Below are 19,047 nucleotides of genomic sequence, written 5' to 3'. Positions count from 1 at the left end.
AAAATGACAATGATAAAAATAACTACCTATCAAGAGAGCTACAGCCTGTAAACTTGTTTATAAGCTCATCTGATGTCAGTTACATGCTGGTGATCTGCTTTTCCTTTTCCCAAGTGAAGTACGTTCTATCTGTTAGCAGTTTGTGTTTCAAGTTTCAGTTTCTTGTTTGTTTTGAATTTATCTATGGATGTACACTGGTGTGTACTGATAAATTAATTACTATTACCTCCCATTGGCCCTATAAATTCCTAATCCAGCCTTTTCTATATAATGTCAACAGTTACAATTTAAATTTTTCCTTTTTAGAAATACTGCATGTTTTTGGAACCTCCAATCTGTATATGGTTTGTTCATGCTGCTAACGAGAGAGGCTGAGGTAAAATGAGATCATATTATTTGATAAGGTTCCGACTAACAGGAAATGACAACAAAGAGAATCACTACCTTGATTTCTCTTGTTGTACTAAGAGTGCAGTCACTATTTATGCATGATTAACAGACCTGCAAATTCAATTAGTGTAACAAGTCACATACTTTCTCTTACACCCATTTGTTTCTAATGCGCTAATGATGCATTTACATAGTTAATTCAAGATACTTTCTCATGTTCACCATATGAATGATTCCTTTAGGACTGAGATGAGTTAGAATAACCCACTCATATCAGTGTTGCCACATTACTCAAAACTGCAATATGTCTCCTAATGCATGTAGATATAAATATAAGGAGGTGCAAATCTGTCCAGTTTATGAAAGGGTGATTGTGTTAAAGTTGTACTTTACATGCTATGAGTGCTGTTTAAATGACAGATCCTGGTAGCTAATGTCTTCCACAGTTAGTCCTGCTCTGAAGTCTTCATGTGGTGAAAAAGTACAGGGTGACACTAAAATTTCCAACACCGGAATCCTAATGAAGACAGAAAATGTGGCCATCATTTTTACTTCTATCTACCCATCCCAAACTAAACACTTAGTATGTGAGAAATAAACTATCTTTATATTCATGCTTATGGACACCTCATTTTAACAAAAAGTGTCTGTTTGGTCTGTAGTTCTTGATATCCAATTTTGATATGCAAACCATGTCCACAAGTTTTCAATGTAAAGAAAAGTTTTTTTGCACATTGAGGACTCTCCCCAAAATCCACCTCAAAGTTTAGATATTTCAACCATTGTGACGAAAATAGTTGAAAAGAGAGGTAAGGTTTGTGATTTTCACAAACTTCTGTGAAATTGCATTACATATACATGTATTGTTTTGCTTTGCTTATTGATTAATGATGCATCTTCAGTTTGATTTTGACTTTCATATAAAATACATCAGGGAATGGTTTTTATATTGTCATCAAACTAGAACTACAAAACTAAAAAAACTAAAACAAAACAAACTACTAAAACATTTGTTCCTCCTAATATGTGTGTCTGAACCTTGTCTGGCTAATTCACGTGATTGGCTATGTTACAATAACTAAGATATTCCCAGAGTATTCCTGTGCTCTCTTCATGTTCATCTTGTGGATCTCCACCACAGTTGTTGTGTTTTTCGTCATCAAGGTTTGTTTCCTTTTATGAAAACCACTGTCAACAGAGCCTATAATGCTGCCCTCTGGCACCACTACATACGTCTAGTTTATTAATTTCAACCTGTCAGTGGAAGTGTGTCTGAGTCATACATCTTCCTTTTTTTTATTTTCATTGCTAGTTAATGGAAACCATACCAGTGGTACACATTACTGTAAAAATGGGGCTGGGTTTTTCATGGTTTCTCATCAGCTTTTTAAATTTTTGGTAACACAAAACATACAGTGTCATATATACTGCTCTTTGTTTGCATTCTTATTTCAGGATGATAGTGCCCCCCTTTCTCCTTCTCAGCAAAATCAAGCAGGATATGATAAATTCAATTTTTTTTTTAAATATTAAAAAAATCATTGAATTCCAAATGACATCTTCTGGTTGAAGCAATTTTAAACTTTTGGAACCATCCGAAGACCATGTTACTGCTCAGGTAAGAACACCACCAACTGTTTTTCCTTGTGCCATAAAAGTAGTCCAGAAGAGGAGGGGGATACAAATAAATGTCCACATTTGATTTCTAAAGTACCACCGACAGCAGTCTATCACCAAACTTAAGACTGACTGCAACTTCTAACAAATTTCTTCCACATTTGAATCACTGTTTCTTCACTGGGAGAGAACAGAGAGCAGGACTGTGTTACCAGTGTATAAACTGGATGGACTTCTTTTAAGGTCAATTGTTCTGTAGCGTGAAAGACAGAGGTAGACTTCCCTCATGGATGGACGAATGCATACATTAATGAGGATGGATGATGTGCACATCATGTGCTTTCAGGATCAGCTTTGTGGGGCCCTAATGTGAAAGCAGAATAGTTCAGTGGTCATAAAAATTTAATCACCTGCCATAAAGAAAGCCCTAGGAAGTAGCCATTAGAAAGACCATTTTAATAAGGAAGAGGAAAAAAAGATTTTGAGTGTATTTTAAATTTCAGCATAGAAGGTACAAGTAAAACTTTTTTTGTATCACAAGCATGGATATATTAGTTAAATAATCTTCAGTCACTGAAGCATATTTGAAAATCAATGTGTAATACAGAGGCGGTCCAAGTTTGTTCCCAGTAGGAATGCAGATGGCATAGATTAGCAGAGCAGAATGTTTACTAAAATGTTCTTTTTAATAAATAGTAATAAAATCATTATAGAATAATTTCTGCAAGAGATTATCTACCTCATGCAAGCAACACTTTAAGAAGGAAATTCCAGCTCCACAAATTTAACTGAAATAGTTTTTGGAAAATTATATATAAATACATTAAAAGGGTAATATCCAACCTTCACTACTTTGTCTTGCCAACATGATCACATGGCAGTGACATAAATAGCACACCACTTTGAGAACTTTTTGTGTGTCATTTATATTTTAGGCTTGTGTTATGTCATTTTATGCCATCAAAATTAAATGCCAAGTGGTTAGTGTTAGGGTAACGGTACAGGATGGGATTGTCCTCTCACTACATAGCATGTAATGACACAAAATTACAAAACCTTGTACTAGCAACATGGAACCTAACTTAGCATGTAACTGTGCCTATTTATAAAACTAGGCTGGTGAGCAGTAGCCATACTGACCAAAAGAAACAGCAATTAGAAGTTAAACCTTTTCCATTTCTTTGTGAGTCTTTAATCGAAGACAGTGCATTATTAAGCTTAGCCCTTTTCAAAATAAATTAACACACACCTCTGTGTGTGTACATGTAGTCAAACCATCTCATAACAACAGAGGTTCTGAGCAGAAAAAATTACATGCAAGAAGATGAGAAGCCTTCAAAGAGCATCAATACACCTGTAAATCTTGTTGTCTGCTACTAAGTTTTAAAAATATTGGACATTTAAATCAGTACAGTTGAATTCATTTGTTGTCACTTTCATCTATGTAATTGTCATAAAACTAAATATTTAGATCAAAATGTTTTATCTTAGCTGTATTGTACAATGGAAAACTTATATTTCTTTTTTAGGATGTAATATCTGGACCTTTTCTGCACCCCATTCCACAATTTTTCACCAGTTTTGTATTTATACTCCACCACACAAACGCAAAGTATCTCTAAACCTTAAGGATGTAAGTTTAAAGAAGGTGTTACAGTACAATATTATATTCTTCATATTCTGATTGTTATGGGGAGGTAAATATTTGACGGTATTTCTAGCTCAAGGGTAGGTTCCACAGAATTTTAATTTTTTTCAATAAAATCTTTTTTTTAAGTCTGTCCTTTCCACCATTATCATCATCTTAAAATGAAATATAATTAAATAACATTACACCATCAGTAGAAGTTGTAATACATTGTAACAGCGAAAATGCTGTCATTACAAAAATATTGTATTATGATGACAGTAGATGTGAGAGCAAACGTATAATGCCAGAAGCTTCTTCATTACACAGACAGAAAAAGTTGCCACTGTTTCAATGGAAACAAACATTGCTCAGGGCCCCTTTGTAAACAGCACACAGCTGCTATTTCGAGTGATGGGAGCTCCACCTTGTCACAACAATTCCCTTAAAGAGGAACAGTTTAATGTCAACAATATTTTCTCCATCTGCCTGCTCATGAAAACCTTCCAATCCACAGGGAAAATGTTTCTCCCATTCCAAAAGGAAAAGCACAATGGAAAAAGATGAACTGATAACATCAAGCACAGATTGCAGTCAAAAGCATAGCATTAGCCCGCCGGAATGAGAGCTTTTGGTGGCACACATCCATCTGTTTGCTTTTGCATTTTTCAAAGAGGTGTCATGCCTTCCGTTATGTAAAAATTTCCATGCAATTTTCACAAGGAACTCCTTCGAGCTGTGCCAGCTGACTGATTTGCATGGCCACGTTTGCAGCAAAATGGAGGTATTCCACCTGCCAGGCTGACGCACTTCCTCCTGGGAAGTTTAATTGTTCAGTGGTAATCTGAGCAGGAGATTTCTATCCAATTTGCACTGATAATAAAACTGCTTGATGGGGACACAACACTTTGTCAGGCACAATCTAACGAGACAACGTTATATATTTCATTTGAAGTTGTGTAGGTATGTCAGATTTTTGTTTTGCACAACAATTCAATGCAGTGTACAACTAATCCAGTGGTAGTGTATTGTTTTCCATAATTTAATTTAGTGTTTCAATTTACATTCCCTGTATTTGAGCAGTAGTCTGTTAAATCTTACTGGTGTGTGGAGCAGCTGATCACCCTAAGGCTGGGAGCAGGCCCAGAGCAAAGAGTCTAGCAATTGCAGTAGAGATGAATATGTGCAAAGGTGAAGGTGAGACTGACAGAGAGAACATTCAATCCCCATCTTCCATCTTTGTCATGGGGAAAGTGAGATCACAGTTGGGAAAGATGGATGACCGCCTTGCCAGGAATATCAGCAATACAGCCTAATATGCGTTATCAAGACACAGCTTCATGGGAATAGAGCCAGACGCTACTGTGGCGGGTTGGAGTTTTTCCAGCCTCAGTTCCTTCCACTTATTATACAATGAAAAGAAACCTAGGATAAGACAGCTGATGTGGTAGCTACTTGAATTACCATCTGTTCAATATCAACTTTCACTGGTAAAACATAGCTAAAGTCAGCAACAACAGGAACACGGCCTTTGTTCTAGTTTGTAAAAGGAGTTCTGTAATGTATTCATTCTTGTCAACCTCTGTTCTTTGACCTGAAATTAGTTTAGTCATGTTTGAAGACATTTTACTAAAGTTAATCTAAGGAGAGGTGAAGAACAGAGAGTACCAGTGTTGTCAGAGAAATGTCACAAATTTGACTCAGGTGATAGTGTCTTGATTGTTAGCATTGTTGAAGTGTCACTGGGCAAGACAGCTGCATTATGTTGCCCCCAGTGTGCTTAAATATAGTAGCAATAACTTCTTACACAGTCTGCTTAATTGACAATTGAAACCCTGTTTTGAACAATATGCTGTATATGCAAGCACATGGGGAAAATCTTGCTTTATTAATACAGTTAAAGGTCTAATGAAACAGCTCAGAGTACAAATAGTCTACACAGATTTGCATCCTTTTACATGCTCTATTCAGTCAAGCAAACAAGACATTTATCACAGCTTGAGCTCAAGCCGCCAGGAAAGAGACTCCAAAGCAGACCAGAGGAAATAAAGGAGAAATATTTATTAAACTGAGGAATGCTAGTGGTGGAGACTTCCAGGCACGGGAGGCTTCTGCAGAAGGGAGGAGATGGTTAGAGTGGTCCTTGTCTCAATGCGTGGTGCGAGAAGGGAGGCCCCATATGGGGGGGGGGTGTGTGTGTGTGTGTGTGTGTGTGGGGGGGGGGGGGGGGGTCCACAACCCTGAAAACATAAAGAAACTGAAGACATGATAAAAGACCTGAAAACAAGAATACTCAAAACATAAAACCGTGAGGTGAGACGAATAATCAGGAGTAAATAGTCCGTGGTGGCGGAAAGGTTACTGGTTGTGTCGGTAGGAGTTCGAGCAGAGGCTAGGCAGGCAGGTGTGGATGTGTGGCTGGCGGGGGTATCCAGACTATGGAGAGTCAGGTACAGATTGGAACCAGGAAACTGTCAGGAACCTCGGACTCAGGACACAAGTGCAGGGTCAGTTTGGATTCAAAAGGGGTTTATTTTCCAAACAAACAGCATAGGCAAGGCAGGGCAAGCTCTCCAAGCAGAGCAAAAGAAAGGCTGTGAAAGTCCTAAGCACTCTCATCAGTAACTATGGGTGAGGTCGAGTGCTGCTATGAAAGTTATCAAACAAAATTTCTCCACGCCAGGAGGAAAACAGAAAAGCTATGAACAGTAACAAACAAACTCTCACGCGCTCCTAATGAGGCGGATTTAAACAGAAGACACTCTTAAAAAAAAACTAAAAAAAAACTCCATAAACGGAGGAACAAAACAAGGCTATGAAACTTACCGTTATGACTAAATAAACTTACAAATCAAGATCGCTCTGCAGGAGGCTCGCTCAAACCATGGCTCAAGGTAAGGCTGGTAATGAGGCTCATGAGAGGAGACAACATACTGGCACAAGACAAGGGAAACGCAGACTATTTGAACACATGAGGGACCAAGGGAAACAGGTGGAAACAGTTGGGAATCGTAGAAGACAATCAGACGCCTGACACAGGAGGAAGGGCAAAGATACCTGAAACGAGAGGTGAAGGTCAGTGATTTTTTAAAATAAAACAAGAAATGACGAGAAAAGACATGAAACAGAACGTAAATCGTGACAGAATGTAAGACGTAGGAGAAATTGGTCGAGACAGGCAGAAGCTGCAAGAACAAGAGTTAGTCAAAAACTACTAGAGAACTCTATGGCAGAGAATAGGGTGAGCCTCTAAGTTAGTGAGACGATTTTATGAAATCGCATAAAAACATTTAAACATCAGATTTAATTTTATGCAGACTTTAAATGAATTAGCTTTTGTTGTTTTTTTTTTTTACGTAAGCAGTTCCAGTGCTGGTTTGGAGCCACCAACGTTTTGCTGGGCCATAGCAAAGAACTGCTTAAGACAGGAACTGGGGGCAAAGTTATTGAAACAGACCAGATCAACTCAAATGTGGTGATCACTATTTGTTTAAATTTTTTGGAAAACAAACCATATGCAAAATTCAATTACCTACAGTTATAAATGTGATTAACTTAATTACAATGCAATCAATAAACATATCTAGGTGGCATATTATTGAGTTGTAGTATTTGTATGATATACAGTGATCTCTCAGCCTTCACTTTCCAGTGCACAAATAACACAAGGAAATTGGAGTTGAACCACTGACCTTCCGATTGGTAAATCACATGACTGATCCTTTGTCATGTACATGAAAAAACTCACTTATGGACAATTGCAATTGCTGATCTGATCTTTTTTCTTGCCACAGCAATAACAAACAATACTTATTACATACAGATTAATGAAATAAGTAGATAAATAATGGCAAGTATTTATTTGGTTGAAATTTTTACTAAAGTGAACCCTGATGAAAAATGTGCTTCTTTGTAAACTATGGATTACTTTTACATTAGTGGAAAGCAAATTCACACAAATAAACTGGAATCTTTACATACATAACATAAATGACATGTACTTTTAAGTTTCTTGTCATCCACACCTTTTTAAGACCAACCATAATGCTTATATCTGTAGCTGCCTCTTCGTCAGCAGTTCAGAGGCACTCAGTGTGAGGCCTGCTCAGATGTGAAAATGTTATGGAGAGTTACTGAAATCAGTAGTATCTAATTGGAGTTTGCGTGCATCTCTGTGTATGTCTCTGTATCTACTGGCAATGTGCATGTGAAATTCAAGCTAAATTCTTTGATCTGATATAAGATTTGAATAGTGGAGATTTAAATATTTAAAGTTCTTCTGCAGTGTCACTTTGATCTCTGAAATGATTAATAGGGGTTTGTTATAGAAAATACACTAAACGGATCTGGGAGAGCCAGCCCACTGTAATTGTGAGTTGTCTCATACCGTGAGTATGAATTACACATTTTAAAGTAACAGGGTAAACAGTTAATTTGAATATCATTTCATTCTTTTATGTTTAATGAGACAAGAAGAAGGAGAGTGACTTCAAACACCCCAATCTAAAGTGGAAAAAAAATTACACCATGAGAGAATGACACTTGAAAGAGGAACGTGCTTTCATAGTTTATCCTAATGATCAGGAGGAGGAGGCTCTTTGTCTCCATTCTCTGCCTTTTTCAAGTATGAAGTCGAAAGAGCTCGGCCAATACCCAGGAAAACAACACCTTATAATGCTAATAGTGGTAACAGGGTCTATTTATAAAGTGCTGTCCCCTCAGCAGGGAGAGTTAAATTCCACAACTTCATAATAACAAACTGTGTAAAACATCGAAAGTAGTAGAACACTAACATTGTGATCCCTTTCTTTAGCCCTGCACAGTGTTATATGCATTTATTTTCAGGATATTGAAAGAGTGTACTTTTAATGAACAATGATGAGAAGTAACAAATTACCATACGTTAAACCCAGATCACTGGAGAATTTAACAGATCTGTGAACTTTTAGAAAGAAAATATGAAAACAGGCAGATGCAGGCAAATAGCTTCTGAAAATTTCAGTGAATCCCATTGGTAGATTTTAACAGATATAGCAAGCAAACTCAATTAATGTTAGTTCCGCAAGACAGCAGGAAGCAGCATGTCTGACTGACTTTGGAATATTTCTGGCTAAGCTTTCCATAAATGTATCTTCTTCCCTTTTATATAATTGAAGCTATGTTAAACGACAAAGGGTAAAGCAGCTTAACCCAGGATATGTAACTAAATCTGCTCGGGACATTCAAAGTTAACTGACAATAACCTTCAAGCCAAAATGAGTAATACTTAGCAACACAGCTCTTGTCTCCAGCAATCACAAATGTGGCAAACTCAATGATAATTTCAAACACTAACTCAGTCAGAACGGATTGGCTGCAGAGCTATTAACCTTAGACTACATACAGTGTCTAGATAGGCAAATTTACTTCTAAACCAAAATCTGAAATCTGCCAAAGTTTTAAACAAAGGCTAAAAAAACTAACTAACTAACTAAAATAATTAAACACCTTTTCTGCCTTATTTACACTTACCTGGCACAACATTAATACTACTAAGAAACATAGTGCTTAAAATTGCTGATCCTGTTACACTGAACTTGAATCCTTGCAGTCACATGTATGCCACTCTGACCCCTGCCACATACCTATACATTTTTGTTGACCTGTCACACCCCCCACACTTGGCAACAGGACTCCCCAACAGTAGCAGCATCTCCCAGCAGGCCAACAGTGGTCTCCTAGAACATAGAACTCATAGAAAACAACAGTGAATCTGAAGTGCCAAAACCCTCAGGTACCAATCTAAAGGGATCCGATGGCATCTGAGGGAATCAAGCTCAAGCCTATACCCACCCCATAATCTGCAGAACCCAAAGGATCTATTACAAACAGCTGGTGTCCTCCCCAAAACTTTCACATCAGTCATATATTAATACAGAAAGAAACTTTCTGTCATTACATAATAAGAATGTGTGGTGTCTAGAGATTATGAGAGCAACTGAACATGCAATGTAAATATGGCATCCATGAGTTAATGTGCCATTCCTAACCATGTTTGTTTTCTAGTCCCAAGGGTAAGAAATCAGAAGCAATAAATTAATTGTGTTTTTTCATGAAGTACCATGAAGTTGTTATTGCTTGAAACCAAGCATTAAGATAGCAGCAAAATGGCACCCATAAAAATTACAGTCAAAAGTTGTTTTTTTTTGGTTAAGTGCACATTGCTTTGAGCTGGATGGCATTAAAAAAATACAGATATTATCTTGACGAGCACAAATACAATTTTGCTGTGAGACTGGGCTGAATCAGACAGTACTGCTTTGGGAAGAGGTTTAGCAATTTAGATGAAATAGTAATTATCAAATTTTGATTGAGATGTTTTGACAAGAACATGTATGAAATGTTAGGTTATGAATGTAATTTCCATTTATTCTATTTTTTTCCACAAATTAAATTGAATTGTCAGGCTGATATTATCATTGGAGTGGAAATCTGCTGAACATACAGTAATTTATAGTCAATAAGTCAAATGATATGTGCTTTGAATTAATGTTTAATTCATGATCACCATATTTAGATTCACTAGCATCGCAGAGAATAGAGCAAATGTGTCTGGTTAATCTTGTAGTGCTTTACTAACTCTGCCCATTTGACTATAATAGTTTTTTTTAAACTTTTAATTTAAAGTTCTTCTCCTTTCCCAGCAATAATTTTTCTTGTTTATAAATATTCAGTTATATTGGTACAAGCATAAATACAATGGCTACAGTCATTATTTTGCATCATTGTTTCAATTATGGATGTATAGATTCAAACAAATCATTCAGACTGTATTTGCCACTTTGAGCTGCACTTTGAATTACACACTGACAGGAATTCAGTCCAACTGTAATTTGTTTCAGCGTGACTTAAGAAGAGCATAAACAACAGTCATACAGCCATTAAATATCTTTCTTACCACTCTGCAGCCTCAGCGATGACCTTTCACTTGATCTTTGATAACCAAAACTTACTTTTTATGCTTTTTTTCTTAATTATTTTTCCCACTAAACATATAAATGCACAATCTTAACTGAAGCAGATGTGGAGCGAGTGTGTGCTTTCGTGCACATGGTGTGCAGCGCTCCATTTAATGGTGGCCACAGGTCAGTGAAGATACATCTTCAAAAACTGTTGTTGGCGGCTGACAGGTGACCTACTAGACCATGAATTGCCTAACATTTTTTGAGCAGAGTACCAACCAGTGTTTTCAATTGTAGTGGCACACTGCAGGAAAGCCACCTGCTTACCAACCACAGCAATCAATGAAGATGATTTTTTTTCTTTTTCCTTTTTTTCTTTTTTTTTTTTGTGACACAAGTCAAAAGAGGTGGTATTGACATTTGAGGCTGGAGCATGAATCGATAGCAACCAGTCAAGCCATCTGACTGAGCAAAACCCATAAACGTCGAGCACGTCACTTGTTGTGGTTGGAGGATTGATTGATTGTTGGAATGGCAAATATTTAGAGAGGGTGTCAATCTTTGTTTTTTTTATTTCCTTTTCTTAGAACAATTTTTTGAGGCTGTAAAAAAGACTAGAGAAAGTCATGCCTCAAGGAAGTAAGTCCATTTTGATTCAATGAAGTGCCAATAGGAGTAATGTTGTGTTATTTGTGACTGTACAAAGCACAATGTAGCACATAAAAGTAAAGGCCACATTATCTGTCTTCATGCGCAGCTATGTCTTCTTGGCTGCTTTTGCCTGTCTTGCCAATATCACCTTCTCGGTGAGTAAAAGCCAATGACAGGTCTGATTTTGTCATTGTGCCCCTCAAAGTATATTTCCACACTAATCAAAATGACTTTCTGTTAAATAAAGCATGAAAAAAGCTTTTCAATGAACGGTGTGCTGGAGCGGAAGTCATCTTTCCACTAATACTCCAAGATTAATCAACAGATTGGATTCTACTCAGCATTGCAAATCACTTCTGCTGCACTCACTTAAATCCAAATATTAGTTTAAACAAAAAAAAAGAACACTAGAGAATCCTTTTTCCTTAAGAGGAAATAAAAGGTAGACTGATATCTGTTTCTCTGTGAGTGACCTGCCACAATGTATGAATGTATGTTCCTGGCACTAACTGTCAGCACGGTTGGTAAATGGTTTTAAAGACAGTGGGGACTGACATTGTGGATACCAGATTGTGGTCTGAATGGGAACTTGACACCTTCATTTAACAGGGTGTGGCAGGTAGCTCTCTGCACTCATCACATGGTTTTCTGGTCAGTCAGTGATGAAATGTAACATAAAATTTTAGCTGTTACGGCAGGAAAGAAGCACAAAACTAACTTCAGCTTGAAAATTACTGTTCTCCTTGCATGTTGTGTAATCATGTCAGTTATGAGGTTGGAAAAATAATTATCTTAACAAAGGAAATTGATTTTTCTCTTTTCTGCTTGTTTACTGTAGCATGAGAGAGGTAAAGGGCAAATTTTCCAAAATAGAATCAGCCCTGTCTTTTTCTGCTCAGCGCATGAAAATACTGTTGATTAATGGTCATTTTCCCTTTTTCCACGCAGAATGATGTAAAGACCATGTCACTTACTATCACATTTTTCAAGAATGTGTTCCATCAATCCCACAGCCAAACCGGGCGAGTAGTGGCAGGTGGCACATATTTCACCTGCCCAGGCAAAATGGGCCAGTAAGTGGGACAAGGCAAGGAGACGAAAGTGACACATACGAAGGTGACAGCTTTTCACACCTGGGAATAATGGTTTTGATAGGCGTCCTGCTTGTTTCCCGGCTGTGGACTGGACATAGACCAAAAATGTGTGATAATATACACAATTAGCTCATGGCACAAAAAGACCCAAGGCCTTCACAAGCCAGGGCAAATCTAAACCATACCTTTCACCAGGAAGTGTGGCAGCTCAGTCTCAGCACAATGCTGAAAGAATACCCTGTTTTGACACATCAAGGATACAATTATTGAACCCTAAAGCTGTGCTTGTCCACACATGCACCTTATCAGTTAGATGGTACATAGTTGTGGGAGCAGTGCTGTTAATATCTACATCACCACCAGGAGGTTTCCATCCCAGCTCCATATACAGTATGTAATACTGAAAACACTAGAGATTATCAGCAATTACAGTGTATGTGCTGCATATTTGTCTGTGATATCCTTGTTTCTTTTACATCAGCTGATATTCCACATTTGCGGTGACTTCATTGAGTATGCATGTCCAAGTATTCTGTCAAAATTTACCTCTCTCTTGTGTTTGTAAATTAAGAAATTTCCCTTCAGCAGTGAAGCCTTACCAATTTCTGTGTTATTACCATCACAAGTCCACATAGAGGTAGTTTTGTTTTTCATCTGACCATGTGGAGTTGCTCGCCACGTTAATAGCCCGCAATGAAGCTGCAGCTTGACAGATTAAAGGATGTGAGGGAGCTTGATGGGACTTTTTGATCATCTCTATGGGATGTTATCCGCATATTGTTCTTAGAACTTGTCAGCATAGGACAAAGTTGCACTGCTTACTCTCTATAGGGCATCCCTAAGATGCTTCAGCTTATTACTTCCTCCTCCTCCTCAGTGCTTTCAATCCTTCCTCCACCTCCTCAATGCTTTCAATCACAGCTGTTGGCCCTGAAAGAGAAAGACACGAGAAAATCAATTAAATTAAGCCACTAAAAACGCAAGATACCGATCAAATATACACAGCAGAAAGAAAACTAATGATAACGGTATCCAGAGGCTACAGACAACATCAGAATACCATTACAATTTTTTTTAATCCAAAGATCCCATTTCAAACAAAGTACTACTGCCAACATTTCAGAAATAATTTTTTTTTCAAAATTGTAGGACAGTATTTTGTTATGAATCTTTTCAACTAGAGGATATTCACCACAGGAATATAACTTGATTTATTGACAATGATTTGGCACAGACTCTGACTCCATGGGCAGTCTGAGGAGTCATGTGGTTGTAGGCAGAGTTAGGATGGTAGCAGCTGCCTGCAATACAAAAAAGAAGGCTATTAAAAAAACATTGTCTTTGAGTATAGGGCGTGCACCCATAGACATATATACGTAGGCGCCACATTGACTGCCTAAGCCCGTTGCTGTAATATGTCAACGTGTCCACTAGTTTCGCTGTAGCAAGACATGCCATAAAACTAACAGTTTAGTGGACAGGCAGTTTTGTATTCACAAGATTAAACGTAACTTGTACATTTCAAAGCCAAAGAGGTTTTGGTTCTCAAAAATGTTTGATCTTCAGTAACATGACAGTTAAGGTCACTGACAGATGCTGAAAGGAGAAGGTTTACCATAATTGAATGTTATTGAAAAGTAATTAGTTATTATTGAAAGTGTAAAAAAGGCCATACATATGCCATGAATGGTTTTCACCTTATTTATTGTACATCAAATGTTTTTAAAGGGGAAAGCTGCTGTGAGTCTGTTGAGAAGCAAAACATGCAACATGACCTATGCCACTAGTTGTAGCTTTAAATTAAAGACTGATGGTCTTGACGAGACACACCAAAGAATTTGTGGACAACAGACATCAACATTTGGCTTGAAACTGGGTTTCCTGATAATTATATGTATTTCATTTTTATGCTGGGGAAATTCATGAAGCAAAGCCTCAAAGCATATAAAAGTCTGGATGTCTGGTTGTACTTTGTCAGTAAAGTTAAGCTGATAAAGACCCCAATCAACTTTAGCTGTATACAGACAGGCTTGTACATCTTAGCATTCAATCCACTGTGCAGCCCATGTTATACCATCATTAACATAATTAATAAACCTAATTTTTTCCCATCAAATACAAAAACTTTGCAGCTACAGAGACTATCAAATAACCTTTTTTTTGGAGATTTGTACAAAGATAACCCAACCTCCTTGCTGAATCTGTTGGTGCAGTCAATTGCATAACAAATCTTGCCCATTGTAGAGGTGTTTTCTGTGTTTTCGGGCCAGTAAAAAGAGTCAGCTTATACTGTCAGCTTAGATATGTTATTTGGTGTGACAATAGTAAAGAGTAGTGTCTTTTATCAACTTACTGGTTTCATGCGTAAATCTTTGGTTCATTGGATTGGTTAAAGTTTGTTTTGAACTTTTATAGAGGCTTCATCTGATCACCTGACAAGAGCCTGGCACTCTCCAAACAGTTACTATTGAGGACTTCTCAGACGGTTCTGTGACAAACCATCTGGTTGTGTTTCAGGTACTTTGGTTTTGTTTTCCGCCTATGACCTGCTATACTAACGAATACAGCCCACCATCAATGCAATGACCTGCAATCCTGTATTTTGTTAAGTATGCCATCTATAATAAATCTTACAGGCAGAACAATCGTAGTTGCTCCTTTAGTAGCTATATCTTTATTGAAAAAAAAGTGAAAAAATTATGTCATACTTTCAGAAATCCAATAAGTACATATTAATTACACAAAGAAAAAAATGCCTGAGATGACATTATGGATTAATGTAGTGGATTTCATGGGAGTCCCAGGAAGGGAGGACTGGGATGTACTTATAGCAGGTTGGGATTAGGGAGACCAAATCTAACCTCCTTTTTCTGAAAGTCACAAGAAGTCAAGCTATATAATTAAACTGTTGAGAATTTAATCTTTTGTTCTTGTTTGACTCTAACCTTCCCTTTTCTGCTATGTAATTTATCTGGACAGGGGCAACACCTGTGGGCAGGGTGGACCGGCTTCCATCTCCACTCGGCACACATTTCTAGTGTGATGCAGCAACTGGAAGAGTTCAGAGGTTGGGGTGAAAAGGAAGAGCCATCAGGGACGAGCTGGGTCGAGCTATTTAAGTCAATATTGTTCACCCTGTCTGACAGCCACAGTAACACCTTCCTGATCCACAAGGCCAGTGGACAAAGAAGGCAGTGCACACGTCTCATCAGAGGGATTGTGGGCTTGGACTGCTGCACAATAGCTGGAGGGGCAGAGGCATGTGTCCGAGGGTCCCTGTAGAATAGGCATTAAAATGAAGGACTTACTGTTGTCGACCTAGCCACAGGCCATGTATGTCACCAGCACAGCCGTCAATACCACCGCGTCATCACATTTGCACTTCAAAAATATAAAGCACAATTAGACTGACTCAGTGGCCAGGCTCAGCTTTTAAATACAGCACAAGATAAATCCAGAAATGGTTTAGTTTGTTTCTTTTTTTATGCTTTTACAAGGAATAGAATTCAAAAGTGTTTTTCCATATACAGTTTTTGTTCTCTTTTTATTTGTCTTTCATAAAATGAATTACATTGATAACAATACTGAAATAGTTTATGTTTCTGAGTGGTTTAAAGACAGAAACATTTCTCTGAAAATTGCTTAAAGGGATGTGTTTCCTTCCACTATTGTGATGCAAATATTATTTGGTGACATTAAGATTAATTGCTGGCTGAGCTAATTGTCCAGTTTGGTGCCATCAAACCATGTTAGAGAAAGAGTGCATTAGATATCACTTTCAATGGAAAACTTGGTGAGTTTTTTCCTTCTCAGTTGGGCAGGAGATTTTTTCATTGCAGTCATTGTTTACAATGACTACGTTTACATTTTTGTTCATTGATATACCACCATCTGCCCTCTCAGTCCTTTTGCGGGGTCAATCGTTTCACTTCTTTCCAAGCTTATAAAATGCACCTTAGTATTGTAATGCATCAATTGTAACCCTTGGTAAACACATCCCCTGAAAAGTAAATCATCAGTGGACACAGTCACAGGGGATTGACTGTCTGAGATGCTGCCAAGGCTTTCACTCATGAATAGCATCAGTTCCATTTTTGAGGGGACCAACAGAATCCATCAAAACTCTTGGTGAGGATTTTCCAAACTAAACAACGCCCTGGGCATAATGTATTCTCAGGAGAACTGTTGACAAAAGTGAGATATACTTCAATTTCCAGAGTACAGAACACTGAACGCTACAGTTAGAAGTCCATGTTAACAAAGAGTATTGACTTTTCCACAGATCTGGATAGACTGAACTGAATGCTGAATTATCTGGGATCAAAGAGTAATTTCTGAAATTAGCTTGTCTGGTCATAAAAGTGATCTGTATTTGACAAAGGCAATCTTAAAGTCAAATTCTAGAATGGGTAATCTGGGGGACTTTTGCTAAAAGTATTATTTAATTACTTCAATAAACTTCAATAAAATCAAGCTTAATTTAGAAAAATAATAAGTCACCATAACCAAGGGGTTATTACTGTAATTGTGACATCAAAAGTTCTCTATTTAACGTGAAACCTGATCGCTGAAATGTTTAGAAATGTTTGAAACTGATCAAAAAAGAAATTAAACAATTTGCTGCTGCTTGCAAAGGCACCATTACCTCTAAAACTAAAAAAGGCTGTAATCTGCAGTATAGTCATTCATTTCTCAAAAAAGAATGTGAAATAGCTAGATTGGCCCACAGCAGAAAATGTTGCAGTTTCATTATAAAGGCTCATTGCAATTGTAAAGTAATTGTAAAATTACTACATTTGCCTTACTCTGTTCCCCACACAGGCATATATTTAGTTTTGATTTGTCAGCATGTAGGGGTTCTTCACTAGCATGTTAATTTCCTATGCTTCCCCCCTGTTCAAATGTTATGGTGTCCATCTACCATGTCTTACTAGTATTTACTTAGCTATTTACTAAGGAGGAAGGACAGGATGATGGGAAACACTAAGCCATTGAACTTGTGACATTTCCGTACAAGAGATTGCTGGTTCATGACTCATCACTTATGATGTTTTCCACAGTCATTGCAGTTTTTACTTCCCTCCTACCTACACCTCCTTTGTACTGCTCCCTCACCTGCAAACGGTTCAGGGTTGGCATCAAAAATACATTGAGTTAGAATTACTAGGTCTACATGTAGCAAAATACATGGTTACAGAGTTACAAAAATCTTAATGCTTATGACTGATTTTTTATATCAATGAGTTTTGAGTTCCATGTAGCAATGTGAACACTGCTTTCCTAAAAAGAAAATTGTAAGCATACAGTACCTGTCATGTCTATTAATTTTGTTGAGTTAAGTTTTCTGGTTACGTCTCTAGTTTTGTCATAGTTTCCTTATGTCACACATGTAGGTCAAGTTGAGTTTTTGTCCTGTCTCCACGTTTGTTTTGTGACTTCCTGTTTCATTTTGAAAAGTAACTTTCCTCTCGTTTCAGGTTTCTTGCCCTTCCTCATGTGTCACCAGTCTGATTGTCTTCCCTGATTCCTGATTGTGTCCACCTGTTCCCCCACTTCCCTCATGTGTACTTATAGTCTGTGTTTCCCCTTGTCCTGTGCCAGTGTGTCATGTCCGTTCGTCTTGCACACCAGCCTTATTCCCATTGTCTGGGACTGGATAGTGTAGTGGTATGATTGCCACCTTCCATGTGGGAGACCTCTGTTCTAATCCCCTGCATGAAATGTACTACCTCCAGTAGGCGTCCTTAGGCAAGACCCCCTTACCCTACATGCCTACCTGTAAGTCACTTTGGATAAAAGCGTCTGCCAAATGCATAAACATTGTCAAGTTATACTTTTGTCCGTCCCAAACCATGTTAAGAGTCTTTTTGTTGGCCTTTGCCATTTAGCTTCTTTGTGTTCTCATAGAATGGTATTGTTTGTACATTCCTCGTTAAAGAGTGATTCTTAGTTTGGCCCTGTGCTGTTTTTTTTGTTTTTTTAACTTCACAGCTCTTCGAGTAATATCAGAGCTTTTTCTGTTAGTGATTTGTTATTTTCTTATTTCCTCGATAAGACAGATTTTGGTTTGGCTTGTTGCTTTTTTGACTATGCAGCTCTTGGAGTTAAATCAGAGCATTTAGATCTATTTGTAAAGGGATTTTCCTGTGCAGAGGTGCACTGCGGTAAGTCAATACGTCTCTGAGCCAGCAAGGGAGGTAGTCGACATCAAGCCGGCATTGCGGCCCTCACCATTCTAACTAACGGGGTTGTCATCAATCCGATGATGTGATGACCCCAGTTTGATGTCTGTGAGGACACAACGATGGGGAGCTGATCCGCTCTGTGTGGCATTTGTGAATTACGAGAAGCTGCAAGTTAACAAAGGCATCTTTTTTTGAGCCAATTAGGTGCAACACGTATATGAAAGAGACTAATGTTTTTAGGTGAGATGATGTGGTGTTGTTGTTACGATTAGAGGATTTGTTGGTTGCATGTTGGTGAGCTTTAGGGGTGCTGGTAGATTGAGACCTTTGGACGAGACTGTCTCACTCCCGAGAGCATATCCACTGGTTGTAATGTTTATGCAAATAAACTTTCATCGTAACATGTTGTGTTTACATGTAACCAAGACAAGCAGCTAAATGTCATTCATGGCGGTGATGGTGACTTATAAAAAGAAATCAATTTAAAAAATGCATTTTAACCCTAACTGTAAATGTTTTCTGTAAATAACTAAGTAATTTAA

The sequence above is a fragment of the Leuresthes tenuis genome, unplaced genomic scaffold (assembly GCF_036924035.1).
Source record: "Leuresthes tenuis unplaced genomic scaffold, fLeuTen1.0.hap1 SCAF_7, whole genome shotgun sequence".
NCBI lineage: Eukaryota > Metazoa > Chordata > Actinopteri > Atheriniformes > Atherinopsidae > Leuresthes > Leuresthes tenuis.
This window is presented reverse-complemented; position numbering follows the sequence as displayed.